The 15,521-nt window shown below is 35.6% G+C and overlaps 1 protein-coding gene across 1 annotated transcript in view; it reads left to right on the top strand.

Annotated features, from left to right (window-relative positions):
• Positions 1 to 15,521, top strand: part of LOC143641391 (putative N-acetylated-alpha-linked acidic dipeptidase) — a 306,658-nt gene that overhangs the window by 56,373 nt on the left and 234,764 nt on the right. The window lies entirely within an intron of this gene.

Raw genomic sequence — 15,521 nt, 5'->3', positions numbered from 1 at the left:
GGTGGCTCATGCCTATAATCCCAGCCACTGTGGAGGCTGAGGGTGAAGGATTGCAAGTTCAAAGCCTGCCCCAGCAAAGGTGAGGCACTAAGCAACTCAGAAACCCTGTCTTTAAATAAAATACAAAGTATGGCTGGGGATGTGACTCTTCAAGTGCCACTGAGGTCTATCCCTGATATTACTCTCCACAATTAAAAAAAAAAGACTTTCTGGACCCTACATGGTCATGAATATTCTGGCTGGTGCCTAACTTTATATCCTTCTTTATTTCACTCTTGTGTCAGGGCCACTCCAAACTAAATGGTTTTCTTTAGTCATTTCAACTTATACTTTCTCCCACTTAATTATCTCAAAGAAACACACCCTAATCATGTTTTATATTTAAGGTTTGATTTTTGTTTCTTAGACTGGTCTGGGTAGACTTCTTTGGCAATTATGATAACTGTGACTAGTATTTTTCTTTGTAACATTCAACCTTTCTGAAAGTATGTGATTACTCTAATACCCATCTATTAAATACCTTGCTCTAGAAGTACACTTCAGCTTTCATGAGACCAGTTAGCTTTCCATGCTATCTTAGTAGTCTCTTTATAAAGGTTAGCAGATGTTGTTAATATAAAGAATGAAAGAATGCATTCCAATCCCGGAGCCACTGAATAAAATACATACTAACCAACAAAGTCTCTAATTACAGCAAAAGCAGACCACTTTAAACTATCAACCTTCAGTTTATATGAATGTAATCAAGTAATTTGAGAGAGGGATACACTTCTTTGAATAAACACAGGATTTATATACACATTTGTTTCTTTAGTTTTGTCCTGGCAAATGAACCCAAGTATACTTAACCAAAGAGCCATGTTCCCAGAATTTCTTTTTTTCTTTTGATACAGGGTCTCCTAAATGTCTTGGGGCCTGTTTAAATTGCTGAGATTGGTGGGAAATGTGAGATCCTCATGCCTCAACTTCCAGAGTAGCTGGATTATAGGCAGGGACTATCATGCCTAAACATTCAAAACATTCACATTTTTAAGAGCCTTATACGTTGTGTATCATGGTGTGTGCCTATAATTCTAGGTCAATTGAGCCCAGAAATAAGAGACTAGCAACATAGGCCCAAACCCTCTAAAACTAAAAAAACAACAACAACAACAAAAAAAAAAACACTAAATGCAAAACAGTGTTTCCTTATATGTTTCAGAAACCTTTTGAAATTTATTATAACTTTTTTTTAAATTGACAGATAATTTCATGAAAAAAAAAATCCATAAATCTGATGGACATTTTTAAAAAAAAATTTCAGATAGGTAAACAATAATTATATGTGTATGCATATGTTTGTGTGTGTCTGTCTTGTGTGTGTGTGATCACACCCAACTACTTTTTTTTTAATCCAATTCATGTTGAAAGTATTCAAAATCTTCCTGATATTTTTTTTTCTGAAATTTCTTTATCTGACATAGGTAGCTTATCTTCAATCTCTGAAAATAGACATGACAGAAAGGGTATTGTAATAGTCAACCTGTGACCCTCTAGTTGCAAAAACTAGTCTAAAAGTGTGCTTCTGTTGGGCAGTTTATTTATTTTTTTTCTCTGTTCATTTCAATACTGGCAACTGAATGCAGGGCCTTAAATTCATACTATGAAAGAATTATTTATCACTGAACTACATCTGTAGACTTTTTCATTTTATTTTGAGTCAGGGTCATCCTAAATTGCCCATGCTGACCCCAAACTTTCAGCTCCCCTCCCTCAGATTCACAAGTAGCATGAACCACTACTGCAGTTCATTCCCTGATCTTGATTCTCTGGCAGACCTGGGAGTGTCTATTTTCTTTCACTATAATTTTACTCCCAATTCTTAGAATATCATCCTCAGTTAAAACAAAATGAAAAGTCCTCAGCCAACATTTTTGAGGTAGGAATGAAAAATAAAAAGTGAAAAAATAGCAGGTGTGGTGAGACGTGCTTTTAATCCAATAGATTTAGGAGACTTGGGCAGAAGGATTACAAATTGAAGGCCAATCTGAGAAATTTAGGAAGGCCTTAAACAACTTAGCTACCCCCTGTCTCAAAAGAAAATGAAAAATAAATAACTAAATATGTGTGGGACATGTAGCTCATTGTTAAAGAACACTTGGGTTTAATTCCCAGTACAAAAATGAATAAGTAAGCAAATAGTACATAAATAAATCAATCAATATAAAATTTAAAAAAAAGAAAAAAACAAAGGAATTATAGAAGAATGAAAAGAAAAGGAAGAGAAAAATTCAACAGAGATTTCAAAATTTAAACATCCATTGAGTGCAAAAGCAAATTATTAAAATTCTGAAGTTTTTGTTGTAGAACAAAGTATTACTTAATGACCTAATTATTTCAGTTAAAAAGTCTCTTTGCCCAACCTAAGTCATGTGAACTTTCTTGCATCTGACCCCAAACCTCATCAAACTTTTTACCCTACTTCATAAACCTAATCACTTTGATCTTCTATGTTGTTCCACCACTTTCAGATTAAATAATGGACAGTGGCTGTAGTCTTAGGTCAGTCCCAGGTATTTAAGGAAGGCACTTTTCTGGACAAATCCTCTACCTCTAAGGTACCTCTAAGGAGCAGACTGAATTTTCAGCTGCTGGGCTTTAGAGACCTGAGAGTTACTACTGACCTTGATATTCACAAATCTTCCAGAACTTGTAGACCTGGGGTCTCCCATAGCTGACTGTGGCGAGTTGGGAATTTAGAGTAAAGGGTTTCAAGCTGTCTTTTTCTCCTAAAGATTGTTTAAATTTACTTGTCAAGCTATTTGGGTTTTGTCAAAGTACAAAACCTACTTCTTTTTTTCTTGATTAAAATATATATAACTAGACCATTTTTAAATATTGTTCTCTGCTGAGGGATTTGAGTAATTTTTGTTCTATTACCTTGTGTTTTGTTAGAATTTGCAGGTCTTAGCTAAAATATTTCAACAGTTTTATGAATTTTGGAACCCCATAAAGTGCTTATAATATTCAGTATATTGTATGCATGCAGTAGTTTTATGCACATGAATTTAGAATTTGGTTTTTTGTGGGGTGGTTACCAAGGATTAAACTCAGAGGCACTCAACCACTAGGCCACATCCCCAGGCTTATTTTGTATTTTATTGAGTATCTTACTGGGGTTCTTAGGGCCTCACTTTTACTGAGGTAATCTTTGATCTGTGATCCTCCTGCCTCAGCTTCCAGAGCAGCTGGGATTATAGGTGTGTGCTACATACCCAGCTTCAAATTTTAGAGTATACTTTGGATTGTAAAACCCTTGTTGTAAAAGTCCTATATGCTGCCTCTTCATAACCTTTAGTTCATAAAGTAGATTTAAAATGTGTTCCACTAGATGCAACAAAATTGCAGAAGTTTCCAAGTGAAAACGTTGATCACTATAGAAATATACTAGAAATTAAGATGCATTTATCATTACCAACTGCGTTTCCTAACTAAAGTCTATTCTCTCAAATTTCATACAGAGGGGAAAGCACTATTGTTACCATTTAAAATTTTTGCTCTCACCATGTTTTTCCTTTTTTTTTTTTTTAACTGGAGATTGAACCAGGGCTAATCTACCACAGTATTACAATCCATTTTGAAATGGTTTCACTAAGGCTGGCATGAACTTACTTTCCTTGTGCCTCAGTCTCCCTAGTACCTGGGATAGTAGGCATGCACCATTGCACTGAGTCTCCAGTTGATTTTGTTTTAAATAACAATGGATTAAGTACTGCTGATTATTACTGCAGCATGCATACACATCACCTCAAGATATGAAGGCACCCTCTGACAGCCAGAACTGATTAGGGGAAAAGTTATTTTCTTTAATGAGAATTAATGGAAAAAAAATATCTTTTTAATTTTCTGTTCAGACCTGGGACTAAAATTCAGGACCTTACTTGTGCTGGGCAAGTAGGTGCTCTATCACTTATATTCTTAGATCTTATATCACTTATATCACTTATATTCTAATTTTAAAATTTAAAAACTTAATTCATTTATTTATTGGTACTGGGGATTGAACAGAGTGTCGCTCTACAACTGAGTTATGTCATGAATCCTTTATTATTTATTTATTTATTTTTTCTTCTGAGACAGGATCTCACATTTTCAATCCTCCTGTGTCAGCCTCCCAAGTAGCTGGGATAAGAGAGGTTCATTAATATACCCAACTTACATTTTGTTTTTTGAAAGAAGTTGTACAATTAAGGTTAGAAGCATAAATTTCACTGTTTGCAGTTTCAGGAATTGGGTGTTGAACCCAAAAGTGATTAAATCAAGACTTCTTCAAATGAATTAAACTTAACTTTACTTATCTTTAGAGAAGTACATCTGTGGGTTGAGATGCAGAGAACATAGACATTTGGCATGAAGACTGTCTCTATGTTTGTTATAGTCATTGAGTCAGAGAAGGGCAAAAGGGGGTGGGGAGAGAGAGAGAGAGAGAGAGAGAGAGAGAGAGAGAGAGAGAGAGAGATTGATTTTAGGTGGGTACTTAAAGTGATCAGCTAATGTAAGTCAGTCTGGAAAGGCTTTACACATTCTTCTTTGTACCAATATTGAACTTGCTCAAATGATTGAGAAAGTTGTTTTTAAAAAATAAAGATCACACTCCTCTCATTTTGTAATGTGTGCCAGAAAAAACTGAGCCTATATTTTCCATATCTAGTTTTATGTTGCAGGAAGTTTATAGAAAGATTAGGCACAACTCAACCTAACAAGAAGGGCTATCCACAGCCCTTTTATGTTTTTTATTCTCTCATCAAAACAGAAAAATAAGTCTCTCTTGTCTACTTTTTTCCTCTTGCCCCCTCCCCCTATATTTTTGGTTTCCAAAACATGGATTCACAGGCCTTGAAAGACTTCCAAAGTTAATTCACATGCTCCTCTTTCATGAATTACTTCTTATAACTCATCACCATAGACTGTGGGCACAGTTTTTGCTGACCTGGCCTCTGCCTCTGCTGGGAAGAAGCCCAAATGCCCAGGTGCTGTCTTGAGTGTAGAGAAATAGCAGAGAAGACATATTACAGGACCAACCTCATCCTCAAGAAGCTAACCTACTTTGCAAGTGAGGCCAGATCTCACTCGGAGAGCAGCTCTGGGGAGCAGCTCTGCAGGACACATTGGGAGACAAAGGGGCTCTTCTGTAAGGTCAACAAGAGCCTGCTCTGTTCACCCTGCTCTGAATCACCCAAACATTCAGTTCACAGGTACAGTTTAGTGTCATGTGTGGTGGAGGGGTACAGGGTGAGTGATGGCCATGAAGTAATTTAGATCTTGTAGTGTACAGATGAGATCAAAAGATGAGGACCTATGACAATGGGGCAAATGATCATGCAGATAGAGGTAGTGGTGTTTCAGTATAAATTTCAAGATACAAGTGCTTCAAATGCTTCCCAGTTTTGATACTATGATCATAACTAAGTTCAATGCTCATGAAGGAAAGTTCTATAGTAAGATTGTCCAATAAAGGATATGGTGCCCATTCCATTCTAGCTATTTAGCAAACAGAAGCAAGAGAATCTCAAGTTTCAGGAACATCTGGGCAACTGAGCAAGCACTAGCATTTTGATTGTTTGTTTGTTTAAGAGGCTGGGGATATAGCTCCTGATAAATGCTTGCCATCTGTGCAAACTTGGGTTCAGTCTGCAGTACTTAAAATAAAAATAAATATATCATTCAAATATATAGAATTGGGGTGGCAGTAGGGCAGATGGCTAGCACTAGGAACATGGGTTTATTTTACTGCAGGCAGGACACTTTCATCCTAAAGTTATGTAAAAACTGCCTTCTCAGGAAATGGACTTATTATCTATGATATATTCAAACTCTTATTGTTTTTAATTATTTATTTTTAAATTTTTTTTGATATTCCAAATAGTAAAATTAATTTAGATTGATTTGTAAAAGTATAACTCTTCTAACTCGAGATTGCTCTTCTCCAAACACTACTTTTTTCCAGTACACAAAGGATGAAACCTATAAGACTGTCTTCACTCACACTAAAGCCTATGGTTATTTTTCAGGAAAAATGTTTAAAGGAAATAGATCCTTTATAGAAAATGACTCAGGAGATGTAAGATAATCTAAATGAAGAAGTTGGAAAATCTCAGTCCTTTGTGGAAAGTATGAAAAGGTTTTCTCTGTTTTTGTGCAGACTAAAATGATCCTATCAGGTCAGTTTGAGTTGCCATTGGAGGATAGCATTTTCCTCTCAGAATAAGCAGGGAAATCTGGTAATATTATAATTGTACTGGCTAACACAAGCTCATGTGAAGCATACTAACAGGTGTGGTGAATGATGCATGACTAGTATTACTTGTCCAACTTTGGAGGTTTGGATAACTCTTTGAAAACACTGAGGATAAGACAGTATTGCACTACTTAGTTGGAAGGAGAGGAGAAAGAGAGATTTTTAACTGTGGATGAAGTGGAGCATTTTTGTTTTTGTTTTCCTTTAATGTTTCATACAGTATGTATGTAAATATTTAAAAAATATTTAGAAGAATCAGACAAAGGAAAGGAAGGAAAGGCAGAAGATTCAGTTAAAAAAGGAAATAATGCAGTAAGAACCCTAAAGAAATATCATAGGGTGATAGCCTGGGACCCCTCAGGTATCTTAATTTAAAAAGGAGAGAGGCAAGGAACTGAGAAAGGATGGTAGACAGGATTAGTAAATATTTAAGACACTTTGCAGGCATGAGACAAAAAGTACTTGAAGTACTTGCTTGATGATAAGACAATAATATTTGAAGTTTTACATTTTCCTTAGAATGTAATATTTTTAAATGAATATCTCTGCAGGACTATGTAACCTTAAGGAAGAACATGATCAGAGTTCAATATCAGATGATGCATCAGTTTCTTCTGGAGGAGGAGTGATTTCAACTGGAGACACTAGAAAGAGAAGCACAGGAGATTTTGCAGCAACTAGAGACAGTGAAATCAGAATGGCCCAACAGAGGGAAAGGCTAAAGGAAATTTACAGGGAGCTGACTGAGATGTGCGACAGGCCCGACATGGAGTTGCTGCAGGTGATCATGGAGGGTCCATCATGAGAGAGAGGAATTCTTGTCTGGGAAATGTTGCCTGTAGAGACCACTGTGCTCAGCTGAGTGACACAAGTGTGCTCCTTCAAGCCCATCATTGTCCAATTACTTATTTCTGTATATTCTGGTAATCTTGATAGATTGTAAGTATATTAGAAGATAAACGATATAAAATTATAGTGTTGCTAAGAGTACTATACAAACAGAGAAATTATCCAAAGGTTCAGTGGTCTTATAAGGTTAACTTTGTTGAGGAAATATTTAGTTTGTTTTCCAACTCCATCATGACCCTCTGTTCTCTTGCATAAAAACAGTTGAGGCTTTCCCCTTCTCCTAGGCAAGGTTTACAGAATTTGCTAATCAATTTCAATGCACTATTTTTCAAATAGTTTTCTGCTTAGTTGTAATTGTTAGAGGGGTTCAGATCTCTCCTGGGACTAAGCCTGGGAAATGAGTGACACGGGAACCCAGGTCCCGTTGCATCACTGCACAGAACCTTTCTAACCTCCATCCTCTCAGTGCACACCAAGGCTGTCTTTTATGTTTAGTGTGAGCTTTGGTATTAACATAGCCTCAGGTAAATTCTTAGAGGGGACTGAGGAAAAGAAAATGTCACACAAACCAAATAAATAAATAGGCATGCCAGAGTACCAGAGATGATCCTTCTCTATCTCATTATTAATATATTATATCTTTTTTTGAGGACTAGGGGATGTATTTGAAAGGTGAGTTATATAATCCTCTCTGGTTTATGATAATTTTTGTTGTTGTTGTTATTGTTGTTGTTGAAAAGAGAATGTTCATTATTTCAGTTATTAACACCTTTTTCTGTGGTTACTTAATGTTGTGTTTGAAAAGAGGCTCCAAGGCAATATGTTCCTTGGCCTCAAAAATGTCCTTCTTACGTGGATGAATGAATTCAATTATACCTACAAATGATTTGGTGTTCTGGCCTTTGTTTCACCCATTCCTTCTATCCTCTTCAGCCCAGTCCCAATAAATCTTAGAAAAGAGGTTTTTCTAAGGTATCCCAGAAAAGCATTCTATTCTAGAAAGGTAGAAGGGAAACAAGACAGGAAAGAGTAATACTCCACAGGGGTAGGAAAGGGAGGAGGCTTCATTACCATAAGTAGCAAGAGCATATTCATTTTCATCATGGCACAGCCCAGGTGGACAGAACTCAGAGGGCAAGATCTGCCTGAGAACTCTCAAAAGCAGTACTGCCAGGCTACACTGGATCCCCTCAAGGGGTAGGAATGCTCAAAATCACTGGTTCAAGGTACTTTCACCTTTAGAAATCAGTGACTATATCATTGTTGATCTCTGTGGAATGATGTTTCAAAGGTTGAACTTTCTGGTTTCTATAAGATTCCTAGGATCTATGTACTCCCAAGGGGTGTGATCACAAATAGAGGGAATGACACTTATTAATTTTTTAAGTTGGATAATGTTTGAGAAGAATAAGGATATTTGATTTTAGTACCTTAATATTAGGGAAAAAGTAGCATATCTTATATCCCCAAGAGTGTTGAATAAAATTTACACTAATTCACCAAAATGGAAAATTTGTAAAATATCTTGGATTAAAAATTGGTATTTCTGTAAAGATTTTGTGTTTAAACTTTGGTTTGAAAGTATAACTGATGTCATTCTTCCATGGATTGAGTTGGTGGAGATGCAGAGTCCCAGCCAGTGAACCCAGAGCTCTCTTTATTACACATCACCAGAATCCTGTACATGCTGAATAAGTTCAGAGGTAAGAGTGACTCTTTGGCAGACAGGTTCAATTTTTTTAGTAGGTTCCTCAAATAAGAGCCTTCCACTTTTAATTTTCTGACAAGGAATCATTTATATCTTCTTTCCCTGTCTAATCATAATACAATGATAAAGACCACCCTTGGTAATTTTTTGCTCAGATCCGTATTTTAGTTCTGGTACAGGTAGTACACAACAAGGAATACTATTTGTCTTTTGTGGTTAAGCAATACAATTTTTCCTTCTTAGAAAAGCAATCAATATTTTGTTTTATTTCAGTTCGTTCTAATTTTGAAGATTTAAATATAATATTGGTGGTTTTTAATCTATTATATATCTCAAGTGTATTTATGTTATGCATTGGGAAATAGTCATTATTATTTATAAAATCCAAGATTCAATGAACAAAAATAACTAAGTTTGCAATAAAAAGAACAATTTTAATACAATAAGATGGATTTTAATAACAACTGAAAGGTGAGTGATCTCTGAACATGACCCAGACATGTTTGTGCCCCAGTAGAGAAGAGGTCTAGATAGAAGCAGGCTGAAACCCAAGTTAGATTGAATGCATGATCTCAACAGATCATGCAAGTCAGAGTCTGTAAAGTGTGCAGGTGTTGTTTTTCATCAAATTTTCTGATGTTTGATAATGAATCAGGCACAATCAGAGCAAACTGTTGTCTATTTATTAATGATATCAAAAACATCTCAAGAAGAGATTACTACTGAAAAAAAAAAGACTTTTGGGCATGTCCCTACTTTTCTATTGAAAATTAGATATTAAATCACCCCTTCACACAGTACATGATACCTTCAGCTTTCGTTCTCTCCCTCCCTCTCTCTCTCTCTCTCTCTTTCTCTCTCCAGTTTAAAGATTTCTGTGTGCTAGTGAGGGCATAGGAACCCCTCTCTATATATGAGCGAGTCTGAACTAGCTCTGCTCTGCAACATTCCTTACAGGCAGGACAAAAGAAGGGATTGATTAGGTAGTCAGTCATTGCCCCAAATATGTAAATGTCATTTACTGATTTGATTTTTTTTTTGTCCAATAGATAATAGAATGATTCAAGGTTGGGCCAACAACTATAAAATCCTTCTGATGAAGTTAGAAATAGAATATTTGGAGATGATGGTGCAATTGAAGAGTCACAGAGAGTGGGATGCTATGTCACATGGGGTGTTGAGGCCTTTACCCCCAGAGGAACTACAGGGAGGTGGATGTGTCAAATATCCCCAATTGGATTCTTGGCACCTGTAAAGATTTTACAAGTGACAGTTTAGATTGTGAGGAAGCATTTCTTGTATTTTCCTTGAAGATGAACAACAACTGTAGTCTCTCCACCAACTCTCCATGCTTATCTCATTATGTACAAAGGCCTGAGGGTCAGGTTGGGGTACTTCTGGATCGGGACAATGCATACAACAGCTTCTATGATGTTTACCAAGGTTCCCTCATATATTGTTTCTTTTCTTCCTCCTTCACCTCCCCTCTGAATCCAATTTTTTACTTTAATTCTATAAAAAAATTGAAGTTTCCCTGGGCATGGTGTCAAATGCATGTAATCTTAGATACACAAGGAGCTGAGACAAGAGGACCACAAAATTTTGAAGTCAGAATTTTGAAGCTGAGACAGGAGGACCACAAAATTTTGAAGTCAGATTTGAAAGGGGGGAAGGGGAATAGATGTAACCCAGTAGTAGAATACTTGCCTACCATGTTTGAGGCTTTGGGTTCATTTCTTAGTACTGGAAAATGAAATGAAAAAGAAAAGAAAATGCTAATTCATTGTTGAATGCCCATGTCTAATGACACCATTCTGGGCATCTTCTCATTCATTGTTAGAAGTCCACACAAGGTATGTGTGGGCCTGTTTTAACTTAAGAAAATATGGTCATTTTGTAACAGTACTAAAAAATAACAGAATTACTGTTTTCCACAAAAGTGAAGAAAAAGAAACATTTAGTATTTCACGAAACAAATCAGCTAGAGGTAAACAATAAAAATAAATTGATGCTTTTACACTTATCTACCTTTCTTATGTCTTTTCTACTTACACTCCCTCCCTTCATCCCTTTCTCTCTCTCTCTCTCTCTCTCTCTCTCTCTCTCTCTCTCTCTCTCTCCACGATGTAAAGAAGTTCTGAGTTCTGCAGAGGTCATCATAATCCTGCTTCACACGTGAGTGAGATTGAAGTCTGTTCTTCTTATTCAATATTCTTTAGTGAGGATGAAGGACAAATAAAATAATAATTGAACAGAAATCCTGTGACCCTCAGAAAAAGGTAACACAGTATCATTTGCCAATTGGAGTTTTGTCTTCTGCAGTGAATAATACTGTGACATAGGAAGTGGCTTACATTACACAAGTTGTATTAAGTATGTCAGACGTGTGACATTTGGGGATGAGCAGCACAGTGTACCTGGGGAGACCCAGACAGTGCAGAATTATGCTGCATGGGGGACTAAGGCCTTCAACTCAGGTAAGCACTACTAGGAGGTGGAGGTGCCAAGCCCTGCAAACTGGATTCTGGGTGATTATAAAGATTCTAGGACAAGCAATATTGATAAAAGTGTTGATTTTGATGAAGTATTTCTCCTATTTTCTTTGAAGAGAAACACCATTATAATCTGTCCACCATCTCCTCTCCACTAATTCAGTATAGGCGACAGCCTATGGGTAGGGTTAGGATGTTTCTGGATTATGACAATGGAACTGTGATCTTGTATGATGTTCACAAAAGATTCCTCATATATAGTTCCCTTCCTTTCTCTTTCACCTCTCCTCCCCAGAAAATACCCCATGCCCATTAATATTTATACTCTACTGATCGTCTGCCTTCTCCTGGCAACCCTCAATTTATCTTGCATTTATTCAATTCCCACAGTAGGGACTGGAACAGTTGGGGGATGTTATGAAAAGCCAGGACATGAGATGAACACATTCATCTGACCTGCAACATGGAGTTTGACAGTTAGCTACTGTCAGACTCTCATCAATCATTTTCATCTTAAAATCTTCAGTTCAGCAATAGAAGCTTGTTGCTGATAAGGAGTGATGAATCTCAGGATCACCTCATTGTAGTTGGTGAGATGGTGTTGGCAAAGTTTTTACCAAAAATCAAGAAGTTTTAAATTGTCAACAGTGCTACCTAGATAACCAAAGAGATCTATGAACTCTTGTTTAGAAAATATAGCCCATTCAGGCTCACCTGGTCATCTGCATTTCAGCTACTGTATATAACTGTTGACTAAAATATTTAGGGAAAACTATATCCTAAGGTCAGTAATCAACTTGATATCACTGACGGGCTGAATAGCAAGAACTCAAATGCACAGCCATAGGCCTTTTAAAATATGTAGTATTTTATGGCTCAGCTTCTTTGGAACATGGTCTACCACATTGTACTTACCAGTTTTAAAGATCAACTGTTTTAGATATACTCAGAAAGCCCAATTTGTAGAAGGTATGATATGGAAGTGGATGAATTGAAAGACTCTTCACTTGGGGAAACTTGGGAGTTGCCTTAGATTTTCTGTTTTCTCTGAGAACTAAAAAGGTGGTCAACACTCTTTGAGCTTAAAAACAATTTCATGTGTTAGGCAATGAATGAAATTGTTAATTCATGAGAATGTAAATCCACTGCAGACTATAAAGCCACCATGCTCTAAAGAACCTCAGGCTCATTGTTTAAAAGAGCAAAAAGACGACAAAGGTCTATTATTTTATTTTAATTTATTTTATTTTGGGGTACCAGGGATTGAACTAAGGGGCACTCAACCATTGTGACACATCTCCAGCCCCATTTTGTATTTTATTTAGAAACAGGGTATCACTGATTTACTTAATGCCTCACTAAATTGCAGAGTCTGGCTTTGAACACAAGATCTGCAGGTCTCAGCCTCCCAAGCCCCTGGGATTACAAGCATGCACTACTATGCCCATCCTGACAAAGATCTCTAAGACAGATTTTTGTGCCAAAAACCTATTAGAATTTATTTCTCTTTTACAATGTCATTCCCCACAGTATGGTACCAGTTTTGTTTGTGTCTTTTGGGTATGAAAAAAATTGAGATGATAAGGCTACATAAATGCAGTACTAATTTTTTTGTGTTGTGATCAGAACCTTACTCTTGATTATAAGCTTCTTCTCTGGACTCAGCTACATATTGATTTTAACTTCAGCTTTTCAAAATCCATATACATGCAAACAAACAAAAAACTCCATGTGAGCCTTTATTGGAATGGTCCATTTAAAGAGAATAATCATATTGTGTCTTCTACTCCACAGATATAGGATATCTATTCATTAGGTTGTAGTTTAATTTTTTTTCTCAAGCTGCCAGTTGTGGTGGCTCACACCTGTAATCCCAGCAGGTTAATAGGCTGAGGCAGGAGGATCTTAAGTTCCAAGCCAGCTTAAGGACTCAATGAGATCTTGTCTCAAAAAAAAAAAAAAAAAAGGATTTGACTCATAGTTGAGATCCTGGGGTCAATCATCAGTCCCCTCCCCCAAAGAAAAAAAAATATATATATCAACAATATTATGTACTTTATGTTCAAAAAAGTTGTACATCTTTCAATATATTTATTTCTATGTATTTGATATTCTTAGTAAGATTTATATGTATTTGGATTTAATTTCACACTTCTGTCATTTGTAAGAATAAACTTGATTAAATTGTTTCCTAATTTCTCTAATTAATTGTTTATGGATTTGGGTAAATTTTATAATCACACAAGCATGTGATATAATCTAATGACACCAGCACCACCATTTAACAAATTATGATAGTGGTTTGTAATATTACAAATTATAAACTATGGTAGATTTATTTATTTATGGTCCTTCCATGATTTAATTCTCCTGACTTGTTTCTGGATGAAGTTGCAGTGATAGAGACATCCCAAATAATGCCAGACTCAGCTGGTGATAAGGGCACCCTCCTGTCATCCTCAGTCTATGTAGAACTTTTCAAATTCTCCATTAAATATGATAAATGGCTGTGAATTTTTACAGGAATTCTTTGTTATATTATTAAAGCTCACTATTCTTTTTAGTTCACTAAGAGATTATTTTAATCATGTACTAACAATGCTTCATATCAATTGTTTTTCCTGTTATTGTGGTTATTTGCATTGATTCTACTTTCTGATGTTAAGTTACTTTTTCTATGAAAAACAAAAGTCCATTTGATCATAGTATCTTTATCCTATATGTGTAACTAAATTTGATGAGGTAATAACTTATTTACAATGTTACCTCCGTATTTACATGAGATTCTGTATAATAGATTTTATTTCTTATAATACCTTTGCAGACTAAGATATAAAAGTTATAAATAGGGAATTATTACTTCCCTTTTCCATTCTCTGCAAGACTTTCTCTAAATTTGTATTTCTTTTTAAATGTTTGGAAAATTCAGTGAAATCCATCACTAAAAAAGATGCTACTTTCTGGGTTGTCCCACTATCTGGTTTTGCTTTCAGCTCTTTCTTCTCCAGTGTAATCAACACTTGGCATTAAATTGCCTCTGTTTTAAATGCACTGCATGCTTTCAGTTTTCTCCATTAAATTATACTGATACAAGTCCCCCACTTCATATTTTTAAAAGTCCCATAACTATAAATTATATATATATTAAAAATCAAGTAACCAATTATCCCTTTTAAAAATTAAATAAATAAATAAGTAGTAAATTGTCTAAAAAGGGAGTAAGTGTGACCCATTAGCATTCATGAAAGTAAAGCACTGTTTTCCCCTTTTTCTTTTCAGAGCTTTTGATTTATACATGGGTATGATCTGTCAATCAACACATTTATAATAGTCTTTTTCCAAGCTGCATCTACAAATTAAAGGTTTTTAAGATACACAAAGTGTATTTCATTACCTGTATTCCAAATTCATTCCACATGATCCTCCAATTTACATAAAACGCTTTCTCCTTAGCATATTTTTATTTAATTTTTTTGTGGTGCTGGGAATTGAACCCAGGGCCTTGTGCATGCTAGGCAAGCTCTCTACCAACTGAGCTATATCTCCAGCACCTTAGCACAATTTTCAGTGTCTTGGTTGAAGAAAGACTAAACTAATATACTCAGCATCATCAATAACATGGTAAATATTGGGAATAGACTTCAATTTGTGAAAATATTGGCCTGGTAGCTGGTATGGTGAAGGTTAGAAATGGACTCTCAATGACAAAATTAATGTCATTCAAATAGGTAATCAAGCTAAGATATTTTAGAGAAACTTTCCACCTTTTTTTCCCCATTTTTATTTGCAACTGTGTAGACATACAACTTTTATTGTATCCTTCAGTCTTGATGAACTCAACTTATTCTTATAAATTTTTAGTGGCCTCCTTAGGATTTTCTATATGCAAGATAATGTCACCTGAAAAAAAAGTCTCTAAAATAGAGATTTTTTACTTCTCCCTTTCCCTTTCAACTGCCTATTATGTATCTGTTTTCTTGCCTAATTGCCCTACGCAGAATCTCTAGCCTTCCTTCTGCTTGCTTTGGGTTTAGTTTGCTCTTCTTTTTCCCATTTCCTTAAGGTAAAATTTAGGTTGCTAAATATATTATGGTTCTATATTTTATAGGCCCAACAATGTAATTCCCTATGTTATTTTATACAGTTTATTTTTTTATTTTTATTTTTTTAAACATCAGAAATTTATTAGTTGCTC

This window comes from Callospermophilus lateralis, chromosome 2 (genome assembly GCF_048772815.1).
Source record: "Callospermophilus lateralis isolate mCalLat2 chromosome 2, mCalLat2.hap1, whole genome shotgun sequence".
NCBI classification, from domain to species: domain Eukaryota; kingdom Metazoa; phylum Chordata; class Mammalia; order Rodentia; family Sciuridae; genus Callospermophilus; species Callospermophilus lateralis.
The sequence above is the reverse complement of the archived record's forward strand: the minus strand, read 5'-3'. Positions and strand labels throughout refer to the sequence as shown.